An 18157-nucleotide genomic window follows, 5' to 3' on the forward strand; every position below is an offset into this window, starting at 1 on the left:
TAGGCCACCTTCATTAGCATTTTTTTTCATTAATTCCCTTGAAATTCTTGACCTTTTGTTCTTCCACATGAACTTTGTTATTATTTTTTCTAAATCTGTAAAATAATTTCTTGGGAGTTTGATTGATATGGCACTAATTAAGTAGATTAATTTAGATAGTATTGTCATTTTTATTATATTCACTTAGCGTACCCATGAGCACTTGATATTTTCCCAAATGATTAGATCTGACTTTATTTGTATGGAAAGTGTTTTGTAGTTATGTTTATATAGTTCCTGACTTTCCCTTGATAGATGGATTCCCAAACATGCAGATGTTTTGAAAATAAAAAGCTTTAATTAAAAAAAAAGAAACTGCATGCTGCATGTTGACTTAGAAAGCCACATATTGATATTATATACATTGCCTTGTATTTTTACTTATTTTGTTAAATATTTCCTAATTACATTTTAAACTGGTTCCACATTAGGAAATGTGGCCATAATACTGTCAGCAGGCTGTGTGTATGATACTTCTATGCTAAAAGACCTTCAGGATCTTGCCACACAAGGGTAGGGTTTAATATCTGCAATATATAAGTTAATTTACATTTTCCTTAAATGGTATTAAGACTGTTTTTGATACATAATTGGCTCATGTCAATAAGACTGGGACTACTGGCATAGCTTCTTGGTGGCCTAAATATAAAAGTCAATTGATAAGGATACAGAAGTTGCTTTCCCTAAGGCTTCACCAGAATGGCCAACATAGAAGCAGAGAAGTTTCATTCAAATGAATCAATGTTTTATCATTGTTGAACATATTTTCCATACTATGGCTTTGTCAATTGCTAAAAAGTTTATGAATGTCTCAAGTCATTCAAATTCTGAACCTGAAGCACCAGATAAGTCTTGATGAGGCCCATCCTTTGACAACTAATGAAACAGGATTTCAGGAAAGATATTAGGCTTTTAACGATTCATGAAAATGTGCTTTAGATTTAAATAATCAAGGTAACAAGTAGTAACAGTAGAAGTAAGACAATGATCTAGGAAGCAGAAAAGGAAAGGTCAGACAGAAAAGAAATTATATAGAAAAACGTTGCAGAGACATGAAACAGGAAGACATTTCACAAGAGGAAATCTTGGAGAGAGTACAGTAGTGGAATGAGAAACCCATTTGCAGAGGGAAAAAAAGTAGTAGTGATTAAGTGGATAAAAGTAATAGTCATATTTTCCCCCAGGAATTTGACAGTGAAAGTGAAGATTATAATTTGATGAGAGCATAAAGTCAAATGAAGGTTTTTAATCCAGAGAGCTTTAGTTTTTCACTAAAGAGCAAATAGAGTTTTTTCCCTTATCTAGAAAGCCCAAAAGGCTAGAGGAATGGTATGAAAAGAGTGGTATGAGTCTTCAAGAAATTTTGAATGTCTACTTTGTGCTGAGACCTGCTAGGAAGGTAGGAAAATATTTACACATTGGCTAGGGCAAATAATAATAATGATAATAATAATAAGCCACCAATCCACCAAGTTATCAAGCTTTCCTTAAGTACCTGCTATGTACCAGGTACTGTGCTAAGCACTGGGGACATAAAGAAAGCAAAAGACTATTCCTACTCACAGTCTAATAGATGTCATGCAAGAAATTATACAAATGATGAGATCCTGGATGGCTGGATGTGGCTGGCAGAGAAAGACTTTCCTGAGTCAAACAGGGAAGGACACTGATAGGAATCAGTTTAACCTTCTAGCTCAACCTTGCTGTGTCTAGTCAAGAAATCCAAATTATGTCAAACCTCTGAGACCTCTGAGACTCTCTATGAGGGTTGTGGGCAACCTCACATTGCTATGTCCTTTCAAAAATCCCAATCATGTCTCTGAGATTAAATTTCCCCAATAAATCTCTCCATGGCACATGACATCTTTGCTCATGGCATGCTGCCTCCTGATGTCTTTCTCTTCACCCTTTCCCCATGCTACATGGTGTCTCTCCTCTCAATCCCACTATGCCTTATGGTGTTTTCGCCTTCTTATAGCTAACTCTTTTAGAGTTCTAAATCCCTTTTAGTTTTTAGCCCACCAGCTAAGGGTTATACCCCAATCTCATAGGGTGTTCCCTTTCTCCTGGGAAATTGTGGATTTTACTAAGGAACTTGTCTTTTCCATTATTAATTTTAAGACCTCTTTCTTTGCTATGTGCTCTCCTAACTCTATTTACTATTCCTGGTGTCTTATTGTATTTTTTCATTTTGTCTTAACCTCTTCTCCTAATGAAACCTACCTTTTGACAAAGAGAATGAGTATTGTAAATTCTTCACATGACCAAATTTGGGACTCTAAAAGATAAAAGCAGTATAAATTGGAGATTTATTTATTTTTCCAAAGAGAAGACATTGGCATTAAGGAAAATTGGAAAGTCTTCATGTAAAAGATAGAATTTTAGCCAGGGCTTGAAGGAAGCCAAGGAAACTAAGATGGAAAGAGAGAATTTCAATCAGGATACAGTTAATGAAAATGTACAGGAGTTAGAAAATAAAGTATCTTATGAAAGGAATAGCAAGGATGCCAATGTCAATGGATAGCAGAATACATGGAAATATAAAGGGGGGCTGATGATAGCAGGTGCAGAGTAAGGAGAAAAGCTCTAAGTTTTCAGTTTGGGGCACTTTCTTTCTCATTCCACCCATTCCAACCCCCAAAAGTATTACAATATTTTTCATCTAATATATTGCATATACAAAAAAGGGGTTCAAGGTTCTATCAAGTAGGAGGAAATGATATGCAAAATATTTGGAGATAAAAATCCTTTTCAGGATTTCAGGAACACCTGGAGTCAGCCCCACAGATAGGTACTGTTGCTCATTCAAGGAAAAGTGAAAGGCATTTGAAACTTGTAACACTCAAGTAATATTCCATTTTAGTTTTCCCAAAATAATTTCAGCAGATGAAATGCATGCAGTTATTCACATCCCATCAACAGGATATTAAATTGGATTGCATGCATATTAATCATTTTTCAACACCTTTTTGATCAAATGAATGTTTATTATAAAAGTAACAATCTCTATACTTGTTTCCACATCTATAAGACAGGGATATTAATGGAATCAACTTCCAGGATTGTTATTAAGATGAAATCTGTAAGGCAGTTTGCCAAATACAAATGCTGGTTATAGTGATATCTTGTACTCATCATTAATTAGTTCCGGAAGGCATGAGTATCAGAAACAAGTACCAAAAGAATTTTTCCCATAAGAAGTATGTTGCCAGTCCACAGCTTAATCATCCCTTCTCACCCAATTCCTTTAAGAAGCAAGTGAGCCTTGGAACTGCTGAAAAACAAGCCAACCCAGCTCAGTGCTCCTCTCTTTTTGACCCAACTCATTTTCTGAGACGAACCAAATCTTTATACTCTCCTCCACCCCATGCTGTCCAAGCTTCTTAGAGGGGAGAGAGTAGATATAGAGGCAGAATGTATATGATCCCTGGCTCTTCATCACACAGGCTCTCACTCTGGCCTTAGAGCTTCCAGAAATCCTAGGTTCTCTGCTGCTATTGCTGCTGCTGCTGCTACTGCTGCCTTTGCCTGGGCTCCTCCTGCTGCTTCTTGCACAACCACTGCTGCTCTGGCTGATGCTACTTCTCTTTCTGAGCATGCCAGATACTCTGTGACCTTTACAGTATTACTATATTAAGAATTGGAAAACTATACACTATAGCCGCATTGTCCTGTAGGAACTACCTGTGAGCTCTAAACTGACAGTCCTGTAGCCAAGGGTAATAGAAGTGCTGGACAGTATGCTGACCAATCTCACATCCTTACAGTTCAACTAAGACAAAAACCAGTGCAACGAGTTTGGAGCAGTGCCAAGTGCTGAAGCATTTTTTTTTTTTTTTGGTCAAAATGCCTCAAATACCAAATTCTACAGCAGATGAGTGCTGAGCTACCACAGTATTATTATTTTAAAGTATATTTATATATAAACTCAGGATATCTTTTTATTCTTTCATAAAATTGTTGCCACTTGTAAATGGCCTCACCTCATCTCCAACTTCCTGCATCTTGCAGTTTAACATCTTTCATAATGACTCAATCATTCTTTGATCTTATCTATGTCTTTTTTTCTTTGGCACTAGGAAACATTTCTGACTGGTAATCTGATAAATTATTTGTCTTCTAGGAATATACATGCCAAGTGGCAATTTTAGGGGAACACTAATACATCGTGTTTTCATGAAACTTCAATTTTGTCAGTTCCATGTTGGCAAGATATTTGTAACAATATCATGTCATTCCAAACTACCTGTGGCCTTATCTATTTCAAAGACATATTGAACTTTCATATTGTCTTATGGAACTTTCTACCAAGTACCTTATGAAATATTAATTTATAATGTTCATACTATATCCACTAGATTTTTGTCCTCTGAAGACTGTGTGCAATTCTAAAAGCATGCATCCAACATGTATCACTAAGATATCAATTTCATTATTAAAATTAAGAATATTATGTGTCCTTAGCCTGGTATTTTTAAACTCCTTGGATTCCCTCAATCAAAAATGTAATTAGTCTCTTTTGAATAGAAGATTTAATCTGTTTGAAAAGAGGGACATTAATGCCCCAAAGAAGAAAAAAAAAGTTAGCTAGATTAAAAGCATCAGACTAATAGTTGTAGTGCATTGAATCAAACTGAATAGAAACAGCTTCTTTATTCTTGAGTACATATGTGTGAATGTATTTTTGTTAACTAAATGAAGTGTTCTTTTTTATTTATTAGTGAGTGGCTAGACCAAAAGAGGGACAGTTAGATAATGACATGAATAAGAGGTTGAGCATGAAGTCAGGAAGACTTGAGTTCAAATCTACTAATTAGACACTAGTTGAGTGACTGTGACTCTGGATAAGTCACTTAATTCTATTTGCTTCAGTTTCCTAGTTTATAAAATGAGCTGGAAAATGGTAAATGACTCTAGTATCTTTATCTCAAGACAAGGAGTCAGACAACTGAACAACAACAAAGACCAAAAGAGGAAGTTACAAGTTACATTCATGAACCTGTAGATATTAACTCTGATATTTTTGTTTAGCAATTCTAAAAACGCTTACTGAAACTTTATACTTTTCTTTTGTCCTCCCTGTGAAATATCTTTTTTCATGATCATGATATAAAATATGATTTTTCATATTCATATTAGAAATTACTGGAACAGAAAGGCTTTTCTGATTTAATGGAGAGAACTATGCTGATCAGAATATTATACATTAAATAAAAAAAGTGTCTCTGACAAATTTGGCTAAAGTGCCAGAACAGATTATTTTTCTTCTTGAACAAACAATATTGCTTATTCAATAGTTTAAAGCTTTATAGAAGCTCTAGGTTACCTCTCTTTGAAAATAAGCAACCCAGGGCAACCAAAAATAAAAATCCTTTTGAAAATTTTAGGATGATATTTTACTCCAATAACAATGCCAAAACTGTCCATTCATATTTTTTATAAGGCTCAGCCAAGTTAATGCTGGGCACTGAAAAGACAAATCTTTTCATATCCTCCTTATCTAGAGGGATAGAATAGAAACAATCCTTAATGTCTATAACTCAAAGAGGCCATTCTCTAGGCAATTGAGTAGGAGATGGAAACCCAGGCTGAAGTGTTCCCATAGTTTCCATCTGTTCATTTACCTTTCTTAAATCAGTCAACATCCTCCATTTTCCAGATTTCTTTCTTACTACAAATACTAGGGAATTCCAAGGACTTAGAGAAGGTTCTAAGTGTCCTTGGTCAAGTTGCTCCTGTACTATATCTAATAAGGCCTGAATTTTATTGTTTCCTAAGGGCCACTGTTCTATCCACACTGGTGTAACAGTTTTCCATTGGATAGGAATAGGTGAAAGTGTTGGCAGGCCTTCAACAGCAGCCCTGCCTAAAAAACCGAGGTACTAATTTTTAATCCTAATTATGGTAAAATATCTCTTCCCCACAGATTGATGGGGATTTTTTCAACTATAAAAGGAGTAAAAACTCCTGTTTCACCTTCAAATATCCATCTAAAGGGGTAGTATTAATTTCAGCTGCTATTGATCCCCCTATGCCAGACATGTAGGTGTCTGCCTTAATCTTTGGCCAATGACTGGGCCAGTTGGCACCTCTAATGACTGTACGATCTGCACCTGTGTCTACCAATCCTTCTAATGGTAGGCCATTTATATAGATAGTGAGCATAGGTCAGTCAGCTGTCACAGCTGCAGTCCAGTATATTCCTGGATTTTGTTGCTTGGAGTCAGAATCTGGGTGACTATCCAGATTGCTTATTAGGAGTCTTAATCAGTAAACCTGCTGCTACTGTTTCTCCTGGTTGATAAGTCATACATTGTCTACCTGTATTAGTGACTGGGATATATCTACACATTCCCCAGTTTCCCACATCAGTGTATGGATGGACACTGTTTTGTTAGTACACTCAGGAGATGAAATGGTCAAGCCTACTGTGCCTGAAGGAAATGGATCCATAGGTCAGAGAAGAACAGATTTCACCTCTCCAGGGAGTATCTCAGTTGTCCCAGCTACATACAACTCTATTCGCCCCAATTGTAATCCCTTTCTCCCATCAGGTTGCTTCCTGGCTGGTTGATTGTGTAATCCCTTTCTCCCATCAAATTGCTTCCTGGTCATGTCTGGGCTCTGAACTTCTAGGCGATCTCTGGGTGTAGCATCAGCTGCTATTATGCCCCCAGTATTTTTTGTCTTGGGCCCCTCATCCTGTTTCCCTGAATCAGTCTACATTCTGATGCCCAGTGGAAGCCTCTGTTGCATTTTTTTAAAAAATAACTTTTTATTGATAGAACCCATGCCAGGGTAATTTTTTACAGCATTATCCCTTGCATTCACTTCTGTTCCGATTTTTCTCCTCCCTCCCTCCACCCCCTTCCCTAGATGGCAAGCAGTTCTTTACATGTTGAATAGGTTACAGTATATTCCAGATACAATATATGTGTGCAGAACCGAACAATTTTCTTGTTGCACAGGGAGAATTGAATTCAGAAGGTATAAATAACCCAGGAAGAAAAACAAAAATGCAAGCAGTTTATATTCATTTCCCAGTGCTCTTTCTTTGGGTGTAGTTGCTTCTGTCCATCTTTGATCAATTAAAGCTCTCTTTATTGAAGAGATCCACTTCCGTCAGAATACATCCTCAAACAGTATTGTTGTTGAGGTATATAATGATCTCCTGGTTCTGCTTGTTTCACTTAGCATCAGTTCATATAAGTCTCGCCAGTCCTCTCTGTATTCATCCTGCTGGTCATTCCTTACAGAACTATAATATTCCATAACATTCATATACCACAATTTACTCAACCATTCTCCAATTGATGGGCATCCTTTCATTTTCCACCTCTGTTGCATTTTGAACATGGGCTATTGGGTCTTGTTCTCCCACCCTGTTTTCTCACTCTCTCTCTATGCCAACATTGAGCTGTCAGATACCCTACTTTACCACATTGAAAGCATTGAGGAGTCTCTCTGGAAGTCCCTTGCCAAAAGGGACCCTGTCTTCCCATGTTTGGATGTTGGGAAGTCTGCATCCCAGCCTAGCTATAAAGGTATTTGTGCCCACTGTGGCACAGCATCTTATGATCTCCTCTAAAGGAGCAGCCTTGCATAATCCTAGTATAATTCTTCTACAAACCTCATTAGCAAGTTGCCTTATCATAATGTCTATTACTGCATTTTCACCATTAGTTCGTATGACAGCTGTCTGCAAACATCCCACAAAATCAGCAAAGGGTTCATTTGGACCTTATGCAATTTTTGTGAAGGCCTCACCCTTGTCGTTTTTACTGGGGAGAAAAGCCCATGTTTTGATAGCAGCAACAGCAATTTGCTTGTATGCTGCTATGGGGTAATTAATCTCTACTGAAATTTCTGCATAAGAACCTACACCTGTTAGTTAGTCATAGGTGATTGGAGGATTAACTTCACTATGACTATTTTGTTGGGCTTGTATCCTACAGAGCTCACTTTATTCAGACAGCCACAATAAGTTTTGTCTACGTTCTCAGCATGTTCTTGCTATATAGATTTCCAATCCCTAGGGGTTAAGACTTCATAAGCCAAATTCTGTAATAACATTTTAACACAAGCTGATGTAGCCTCATAAAGAGTGGAAGCCTTTTTCAGGTCTTTGAGGATTTCTATATCAAAACGAGTGTATCTTCTACTTTCTTGACCTGAAGAGTTAAACTGTTGAATCACAGGATACATTCCTACTTTCAAATCAGCTAAATTCTGCCCTTCTTCTGTGGCTTTAAATACTGCCTTTTACAATCTAGTCATAGGAGAGGGTGATTCCTGGGGGGGGGGGGGGGGTGTGCTGGTGGTATCACTTCTCCCCCCCCTCCCAATACACACACACACTACTCCTCCCTCCGAACCAGAAGGTGAAATTGATGGGGGCATGTCAAGAACCAGTTCTGGTTTAGGTGGAGTTGAAGCTGCCTTGTGAAAGTGAGAATCACCACACCCTTCATCTTCACTTAACTCCTCATGCCCTCCAGTACTATCGCTATTAATCTGTTCTTTGGTCTCCTCTTTTTCCTCACATTTCCTCATCTGGCTGTTCTTAAATTTTTTCTTTTTTCTATAACTTGCAGAATTCTAATTGTATTATGTTGTATATATAGGATGTTTCCTTGGAAATTGATTGAGGACCTTTATCATTGAAGTATTCACATAGTTGATCTCCTACCAGCTTCCAAATATCTAGCCCTATTTCTTCTAGGGCATATGCGTTCTAATGTACCCAAGAGTTTAGCGATCTGCAACCAAGTTATAATTAAGCCTTGTCAACTTAAGCATGCTTTCTATAGTGCCCCCTTAGGGCAGGGGTGGGGCTGGGGTAGAATCTTTTCCTAATATCTGCCCCATTTCAGCTAGAAAAGATCACTAGTTTAGCCCTTAACAAAGTAAGTTCCCTTTTGTCTATTAAAATATTCACCCTATTTCCTGGTCACTGAAGACTTCTTCAGTGAAATTAGGGTCCTTGGTCCATAGGTTGAGAACCAAATGTGAAGACTAAGTTAGCATCCCAGATACCTTAGAATCAGCCAGAGTAAGGATAAGCAAAAGTCCTTGGTCTTTATTCTTGGTCTTTAGAGGTAGGAGTGAATTGGATGGATGCAGAATCTCCATGACCTCTCCTCTTCATCTCCCACTCAGAAGTGACCTGGCTAGTCTTACTCCACCCCTAGTCCCTCCTACAATTCTCTGTATATACCAATTATCGAACCAGCACAGGATAGTAGGGAAGGGCCATTTACCAAGCATATGCTTATAGAGTATTGTCCAATCAGTAATTAGCTGTAAGTGCTCGGTTGGCTGATCTCAGTGCATTAAATCAAAGAGTTTCAGCCCTTTATATCTTCTGATCATTGTTACCTTTTCATATCAGGAGAATCTGTGATTGTACTTGAGATATCATCATCAGAGGGATTCCTGGTATTGTTTTGGCTCTTTAGCTCATCACCACCATTGTGCAATAGGAGACCCACTGTGAACTTTAAAATACCAATTATCAACTACCAAGTTGTTGAAATTTGACACGATACTTCTGAAGAAATAGAGTAATTTCCTTCTTCTCCAATATTTTTGCCTTTTTTTTTTCTTCATAGTGGAGGAGAACCAGAAGCCACTGTGGTTTTTTATACTTTCTTTTCCTTTTAATATTGCCTATGGCAAAATGGTTGTCCAGTTCTGAAAGCTTTTCAATGTTGGAAGGTCATCTAGATGAACCTTAAGACCTTTCCACCATGGAGATGATAAGACCAGAATTTTCCTTGTTGAAATTTTCCATAAAAGGAGAAAAGCTTCCCCAGGGACTGATTGGCCGTGCCTCACATGACAGTTTTCTGATCACCTGAAGGTATAAACATTCCATTCACATGGAGTCAGAACCTCTCAGACTTGATGGATAGCTGAAGAAAACATGAATCACCCTACCGGGTCCTGTTGACATGATGTATTTCCATACGTAGACAAAGAAACCCATGTCTACAGAAGCTAAATGTCACAGTATCCTTGTTGAATGGATTTGTTGTTAGAATAAAGTAATCTTCTTTTGTTGAATGTTTAATAATCGTTGAGTACATTTTATCCTAAATCAAACTTGAATTAAAAGGATGCTGCTATCAAACTTGAATTAACAGGATGCCCATACCTATCACAGGTAAATCATATCCTTATTGTAATGTCTTTCAAAAACAAACTCACCAAGATTCTCTAATTGATTTTCTATCTCACTGTCAACAATAGTTATTCCATATTATTGTGTAGTAAGAAATGACAAGCAAGATGATTTCTGAATAGTCTGGAAAGACTTACATGAACTAATGCAAAGTGAAGTAAGCAGAACCAGAACATTATTTATTGTAACAGGGATATTACGTGATGAAGAATTGTGAATGACTTAGTATTCTCAGCAATACGATGATCCAATCCCAAAACTCATAATGAAACATTCTTTCTGCTTCTAGAGAAAGAACTGAAAGCTTTTGAATATAGACTGAAGCATCAAAGTTACCAATGATCTCCTTTTTTTTTTTTTTAATATTTCCAATCATTTCTCCTTCTTCTTTTTTTAAATATAGCTTTTTATTTACAAGTTATATGCATGGGTAATTTTACAGTATTGACAATTGCCAAACCTTTTGTTCCAATTTTTCCCCTCCTTTCCCCCATCCCCTCCCCCAGATGGCAGGTTGACCAATACATGTTAAATATGTTAAAGTATAAATTAAATACAATATAAGCATACATGTCCTAACAGTTATTTTGCTGTACAAAAAAAAATTGGAGTTTGAAATAGTGTACTTTTAGCCTATGAAGGAAATCAAAAATGCAGGCAGACAAAAATGTAGGGATTGGGAATTTTATGTAATAGTTCATAGTCATCTCCCAGAGTTCTTTCACTGGGTAGCTGGTTCAATTCATTACTGCTCTATTGGAGCTGATTTGGTTCATCTCATTGTTGAAGAGGGCCACATCCATTAGAATTGATCATCATATAATATTGTGGTTGAAGTATATAATGATCTCCTGGTCCTGCTCATTTCACTCAGCATCAGTTCATGTAAGTCTCTCCAGACCTTTCTGAAATCCTCCTGCTGGTCATTTCTTAACCAATGATCTCTTAATTACCAGTTATAAAAATCCATTCTCATTCCTCATCCTTTTTGAACTCTCTGCAAGCACAAAGGTCCTTTCCTTCTCCCTCTTTTCCTTTTTCCCTCCCTCCATCTCTCGCTCCCTCCCTCCCTCCCTTCCTTGCTTTCTGATTTTAGAAAGGCTTGGAGAGACTTATATGAACTGATGTTAAGTGAAGTGAGTAGAATATTGTGCACAGCAACAATAAGAATTTGTGATGATCAACTGTGATGGACTTGGTTCTTTTCAACAATGAGGTGATTCAAGCCAATTCCAAAAGACTAGTAATGGAGAGAGCCATTTGCATCCAGAAAGCAGACTATGGAGACTAAATGTGAATTACATTATAGCATTTTCACCATTTTTTGTTTTCTTTTTTTTTTTTTCTTTCTCATTTTTTTTTCTTTTTTTGGTGCCTGAACGTGGGACCAAGGGTTTACACTCAGCAGTCCAGACTGACATGATCCTTAGTTCAGTGGAAAAGTCTCCGTGACCCACAAGTTAGGGGGAGTACAAAAATAGACAAGAAGGAAACTTTGTTAAGGGCTAAACTAATATTTTGACTGAAATGAGACAAATGTTTAGAAAAGAGTCTTCTGAACCCCAAGGAAAGTATATAGAAAACATAGTTAGACTAATAAAAAACCAAAGTTTCATTGTAACATGGAAGAAGATCATTGAACTCTTCAAAACATTAAAATACACATCTCTTGGCTCTCAAAGGAAGAAGAATTAGAGCCAGACAAATGAAATTAATTGAATATTACAACAATAATGGTCCTAATTCAATTCCTAAAGAAACATTCTATACATATAACTTAATACAATTGGCTTTAAGGAATTACATAAGTATTAGAATAAGGAAAAAGAAGAAAGAGCAGGAGGGAAAGAATACTGACAAACTAGGTGAAAAGCATAAAGAATTAGACAAGAAAGGAGTTAAGTACCATGCTGATGAATTAAGGAATGTGGTGCTTCACAGCAGGAGCCATTAGGGCATTTGCCATGCCTTACTTACCCCCCTCAATTAAACCTTCATGGGTGGAGGGAGAAGGAAGAGGAGGAGGGGCAGTGACACCATCAGCACCATCTGTGCAGGAACTTTGTCCACCCCCCATGACAAGATTATAAAAGGCACTAGTTAAAGCTAAAAAAGGACAGGATATATCTGATTTAATAGAAGCATACTCTGTTATTCAAGAGTTTGACTCTTCAGGTCAACAAAGGAGAAGATACCCTCTTTTTGATCTGGAAATTATCAAAGATTTGAAAAAGAGTTACAGTTTTTATGAGGCTACATCATCTTATGTTAAGATGGTATTAGAGAATTTGGCTTATGAAACTTTAATCCCTAGTGATTGGAAATCTATAGCAAGGATGTGTTTAGAACCTGCGCAAAACTCATTGTGGCTTTCAGAGTACAATGAACTATGTAGAATACAAGACCAATGAAATAGGCAGACTGGAGTTAATATACCAATCACCTTTGATCAACTAGCAGGTAAAGGTTAGTATTCAGAAGCTTAGCACAGGTTAATTACCCTTTGATAGCATATGAGCAAATTGCTGCTGCTATGGGGCACCCTGCCAGAAAAACAAGATAGAGGGAAAGACTTCATAAAAATAGAGCAAGGTCCAAATGAACTCTTTACTGATTTTGTGCAACATCTGCAGAGAGCTGTCATTAAAACTATTGGTGAAAATGCAGCAGTAGGAATAATGATAAGACAACTTGCTAGAGAAAATGCTAATGAGGGTTGTAGAAGAATTATATTAGGACTACACAAGGATGCTCCTTTAGAGGGGATCATAAGAAGCCACAGTGGGCACAAATGCCTTTTATACCCAGGCTATGATGCAGAAAATGGGAAGAGGGGTTCCCTCTTGGCAAGGGCCTTCCTTAGAGACTCGTCAATGCTTTCAATGTGGTAAAGTAGGGCAAATGAAAGCTCAATGTTGGCATAGAGATAGAGTGAGAGGACAGTGTGGAAGAATAAGATCCAAAATCCCATGTCCAGAATGCAACAGAGACTTCCATCAGGCCTCAGAATGTAGATTGACCCAGGAAAATGAGAGGGGGGGCCCAGCTCCAAGACCTCAAACAGAAAACAGGTGGGCCATAGTGGCAGCCAAGGTAACACCCAAAGAGGTTTTAGAAGTTCAATACACAAACATGATCAATCAGCAGCAAAGCAATTTGTAATGTTCTGATTGGTTTTCTGGAGGTACTTGGACTAACCTTCATTTCAACAGAATAATTACCATGAGAATAGCCAGGGATAAAGTCCAAATTTTTGATTATCTCTTTCAAAATCTGTCTCCTTCACTTGGGGCCTGGCTAGCTTTCTGGAGGCCTTTTAGATGGGACTTGGTTTCAGTGAAGAAATGAAGGAGAGCCACCAGGAGCCTGATCAAAGATAGAATGTCTCTCTGAGTCCAAGGGCTTGTGTTCCAGCCTTCAGCCACCACATAGGTGGGAGATGGAATGAATGTCTCTTGCTGAGTTTGTCCCAGCTTATACACTATATTATAATCATCATAGGTGTGAATCTTGTAGAACTATATTAAGTACTAAATATATATACTGAACTAAAGCACTATTAATCACCATGCTAAACTAGATAACCATTGTATTATCAATTCCCCTGAGTGTAACACCTTGTTTCAAGTATGCTTCTCCAGAGTTCTAACTCATTATAGCAATATGCAGCTTTCTCCTGGGAGAAAGGGATTATAACTGGGGAGAATACAGCTTTTATAACCTGGCAGTGTCCAGTGCAAGCAGCTCCAATGTAATTGCCAGGTGATGAGGAGAGATCCAGAAAGTGGTGAATGGAAGGGAGTAGACAGGCTAATTGCTTGGGGAAAAGGGTTTGCTTGTCTCTTTAAGATGGAGAAGGAATCAGATGGGTGCCAGTGAGCCATATTTTCCTTGTTCATCAGAGAGAGAGAGACAGAAAAAGAGAAAAAAACCTTGAAACAAAGGAGAAGACCTAAGAAATATCTGACACTGAAAGGGCATGACTGATAATAAGACTATTATAGAACTTCAAAACCCACAGGAATCACTGGATTCTCTGAGACATGATAAGATTGTTGTAGGCTTGAAAAACATCAGGAATCATTGGATTTCCTAACACATGATAAAACTGATACAGGACTTCAAAACTTGCAGAAATCATTGGATTCTCTGACAAATGAAGTAATGGACAATAGATTGGTTTTGGACTATTTCTAGGATTTATGGACATGTGTAATTCCTCATGTTGATTCATGCTGTTTGTTACCTCACTTGTTACCTCACAGGCTAATGCCTGTGCTATATTTCTATGTGCTTATGTAATACCTCCCATGTTGATGGATTCATCAATCTGTTTCAAGTGAGACTCTTCAGAAACCTGCTAATCTGGTTTGACTCCCTATTTCCCTTTGGTGTTTTCCTCTCCCTTCCTTAGACATCAGGGAGGGTGTGATCACCTTCTTTTATGGTGTTTTCACTCCCTCCTCTGAGAAGTCACTTCCTTTTTGGGGTTCTCACCTCCCTGAGAAGTCAGGGAGGGCATGACCACCTATGCTCTAAAAGAAAAGAAAGCAGCAGATGTAGAGGGCTGAAACTCTTTTGATTGATTTAACAATCACAAAGGATTGATTTAAACAAGGTGTTAACTCAGTGGAATTGATAATACAATGGTTATCTAGTTTAGCATGGTGATTAATAGTTCTCTAATTCAGTATGATTGAATTAATCTTATAACATATAATGGTTCCTAATGACATGTTTGGTTTCTACTCAGTATACTGTAATGATGCAATTATAATAAAGCATATAAACTGGGACAAACTCTGTCCAAGAGACACACTGGGAGACAGACTCAGAGAAGACCAAGGACTGGAGGAGCTCCAGTATTGGAGGAACATTCATTCTATCTCCCACCTTTGTGGTGGTTGGCCTGTCCTCCGTTTTTCCACTAAAATCAAGTCTCGTCTGAAGGCCCTCCAGAAAGCTAGCCAAATCCCAAGTGAAGGAGATAGACTGTGAAGGAGATAATAAAGAATTTATCCTTCATCCCTGGCTATTTGTATGGTGATTACTCTGCTGAAATGAAGGCTGGTCCAAAAGACCTCCAGAAAACTAACCAGAACACTACCCTTTTTGATCTGAATTTTCTTGTGCAGCGTAAATGTGGAAATATGTTTAGAAGAATTGTACATATTTAACCTATATTGCAAAGTGAAGAAAACAGAACTAGAAGAATATTGTACAAAGTAACAGCAATATTGTAACAACAATTGTGAAAAAGTTAGCTACTCTGATCAATACAGAATCCATGACAATCTCAAAGTACTCATAACAAAAAATTCTATCTAGTTCCAAAGACAGGACTGATAAACTCTTAAGTGCAAACTGATTTTTTTTCTTCACTTTTATTTTTTCTGCTTTTTTTCCTCCATAACATGGCTAATATGGAAATGTTTTACATGATTTCATGTATAACATGTAAGATATTTCCTGCATTCTCGATGGGTCAGGAAGAAGTAGGAGGGAGGACATTTGAAATTGAAAATGATTTTTTAAAAATGAAGTATTACATTCAGGTTCTTGGAGCTTTAATTTAGGAAAACATTAATAAGCTAGAAAAGAAGACAAAGGATGGGGAAATCTTGTGTCCATGTCATGTGAGAATCAGTTGAAAGAAATGAGAAAATTTGGGAGAAAGATAGTTCTGGCACATAATAGCTGTCTTCAAGTATTTGAAAGACTGTTATATGGAAAAATAGATTTGTTTTGTACCAAAGCACAAAAATAGGAACAATAGGCTAAAGTTATAAAGGGATACACAGCTTAAGACCAGCAAAGAGAAGCACTTCAGTGTAGATACCAAGCAGAAAATAGCAAATCATTGTTGTGATATCAGATGATGTTCACTATTCTATATCATGAGGGATGTGTATTGTCAGGGGTTTCATTTCCTATATGCTTGCATGTTCCCTATGTGTGTATTCTTTCATATGTACTCCTTGGCCATATATATTCCCTAAATATGTGACTCCTGATCATGCAAGTTCCTTGCATGTGTCCTCTCCCCCCGCTGACAGTGTAATAGCATATGATAATATAATCATCAATGGAGCAAATTTTTCTTGCCACTTGTTATCTTGTTGAAATTTAAACTGATTTATTCTCTTGTAAACAAAATACTGGGCATTCAGAATCTAAGATTTTTAGTGGATGCTTATCCACAAAGTACTTAAACTTGGGATAGCTTTTTTTTGGGGGGGTCACATATGAGAACTACCAGGTACTACAGAAGCAAAGGATTCAGAGCAAGAATTATTAAAGTTCTTTTGCAACAGTTACATCACACATTGTTGGTGGAATTGTGAACACATCCAGCCATTCTGGAGAGCAATTTGGAACTATACTCAAAAAATTGTCAAATTGTGCATACTTTTGATCCAGCAGTGTTTCTACTGGGCTTATACCCCAAAGAGATACTAAAGAAGGGAAAGGGACCTGTATGTGCCAAAATGTTTGTGGCAGCCCTGTTTGTAATGGCTAGAAGCTGGAAAATGAATGGATGCCCATCAATTGGAGAATGATTACATAAATTGTGGTATATGAAAGTTATGGAATATTATTGTTCTGTAAGGAATGACCAGCAGAATGAATACAGAGAGGACTGGCGAGACTTACATGAACTGATGCTAAGTGAAATGAGCAGAACCAGGAGATCATTATATACCTCGACAATGATACTGTTTGAGGATGTATTCTGATGGAAGTGGATCTCTTCGATAAAGAGAGCTAATTCAGTTTCAATTGATCAAAGATGGGCAGAAGCAGTTACACCCAAAGAAAGAAAGATGAATATAAACTGCTTGCATTTTTGTTTTTCTTCCCGGATTATTTATACCTTCTGAATTCAATTCTCCCTGTGCAACAACAACAACAACAACAACAACAACAACAAAAAACTGTTCTGTTCTGCACACATATATTGTATCTAGGATATACTGTAACCTATTCAACATGTAAAGGATTGCTTGCCATTTGGGGGAGGGGGTGGAGGGAGGGAGGGGAACAATTGGACCAGAAGTGAATGCAAGGGATAATGCTGTAAAAAATTACCCTGGCATGGGTTCTATCAATAAAAAGTTATTTAAAAAAAAAAGTTACATCACACATTTTAGAAATGACATTAATGAGCTAGAGCAGGAGGTCCTTGAAATACTTTCATGGAATCTATGGAGTTAGAACTATTTTTCATGATGATGAGGCATTTAAATTTCTAATATGGTTTTCTATCAATATATAAAACCCATATAAGCAAAAGCTCTTAGAAATAATCCTCAATAATTTTTCAGAATTTAAAAGGCTCTGGAAACCAAAAAGTTTGAGAACTGCTGACCTAGAATATACTAAAAGTATGGTACTTAGAAAGTTTCAAGACAAGAAGCCACACTAAAAGTTATGTTTTGATTACATCGGGACTGTTTGAAGAAACCAGGATGTTTAACCCAAAGCAAGGGAATATTTGCAAGAAATATTACTTGAAAAGTTATGGGGAAAATGGATTAATCTTGTTTTGTTTGGACCCAGAGGGCAAAATCAATGGAACTTCAAAGAGGCAAATTTGAGTTCAAATTAAAACTTTAGAAATATATAAAAGTAAAGATTTTTCAGAGATCAACCTTGAACTAGAAAACTATTTCCTGGGAAAAGAGTTGAAGGTTAGTCTAATTAATCTCTGAGGTTGTTTCTAACAGTGACTTTATAATCCTCTTAAGTTTATGAAGTGTGCTGGCATTTATTTCTAAAATTGTATTTATCCAACATAAAAAAGTGGTAATAGATTTAACAGTTAACTTCCCTTATTGTATGCTTTTGTGTTTTTTTGATATGTCTTGTGTGTTCATGAATGTTAACTCTTAGATAATGAATCAAGAATTACATCATATACTCTTACTCTGCAAG

The sequence above is a fragment of the Antechinus flavipes genome, chromosome 4 (genome assembly GCF_016432865.1).
Source record: "Antechinus flavipes isolate AdamAnt ecotype Samford, QLD, Australia chromosome 4, AdamAnt_v2, whole genome shotgun sequence".
Lineage (NCBI taxonomy): Eukaryota > Metazoa > Chordata > Mammalia > Dasyuromorphia > Dasyuridae > Antechinus > Antechinus flavipes.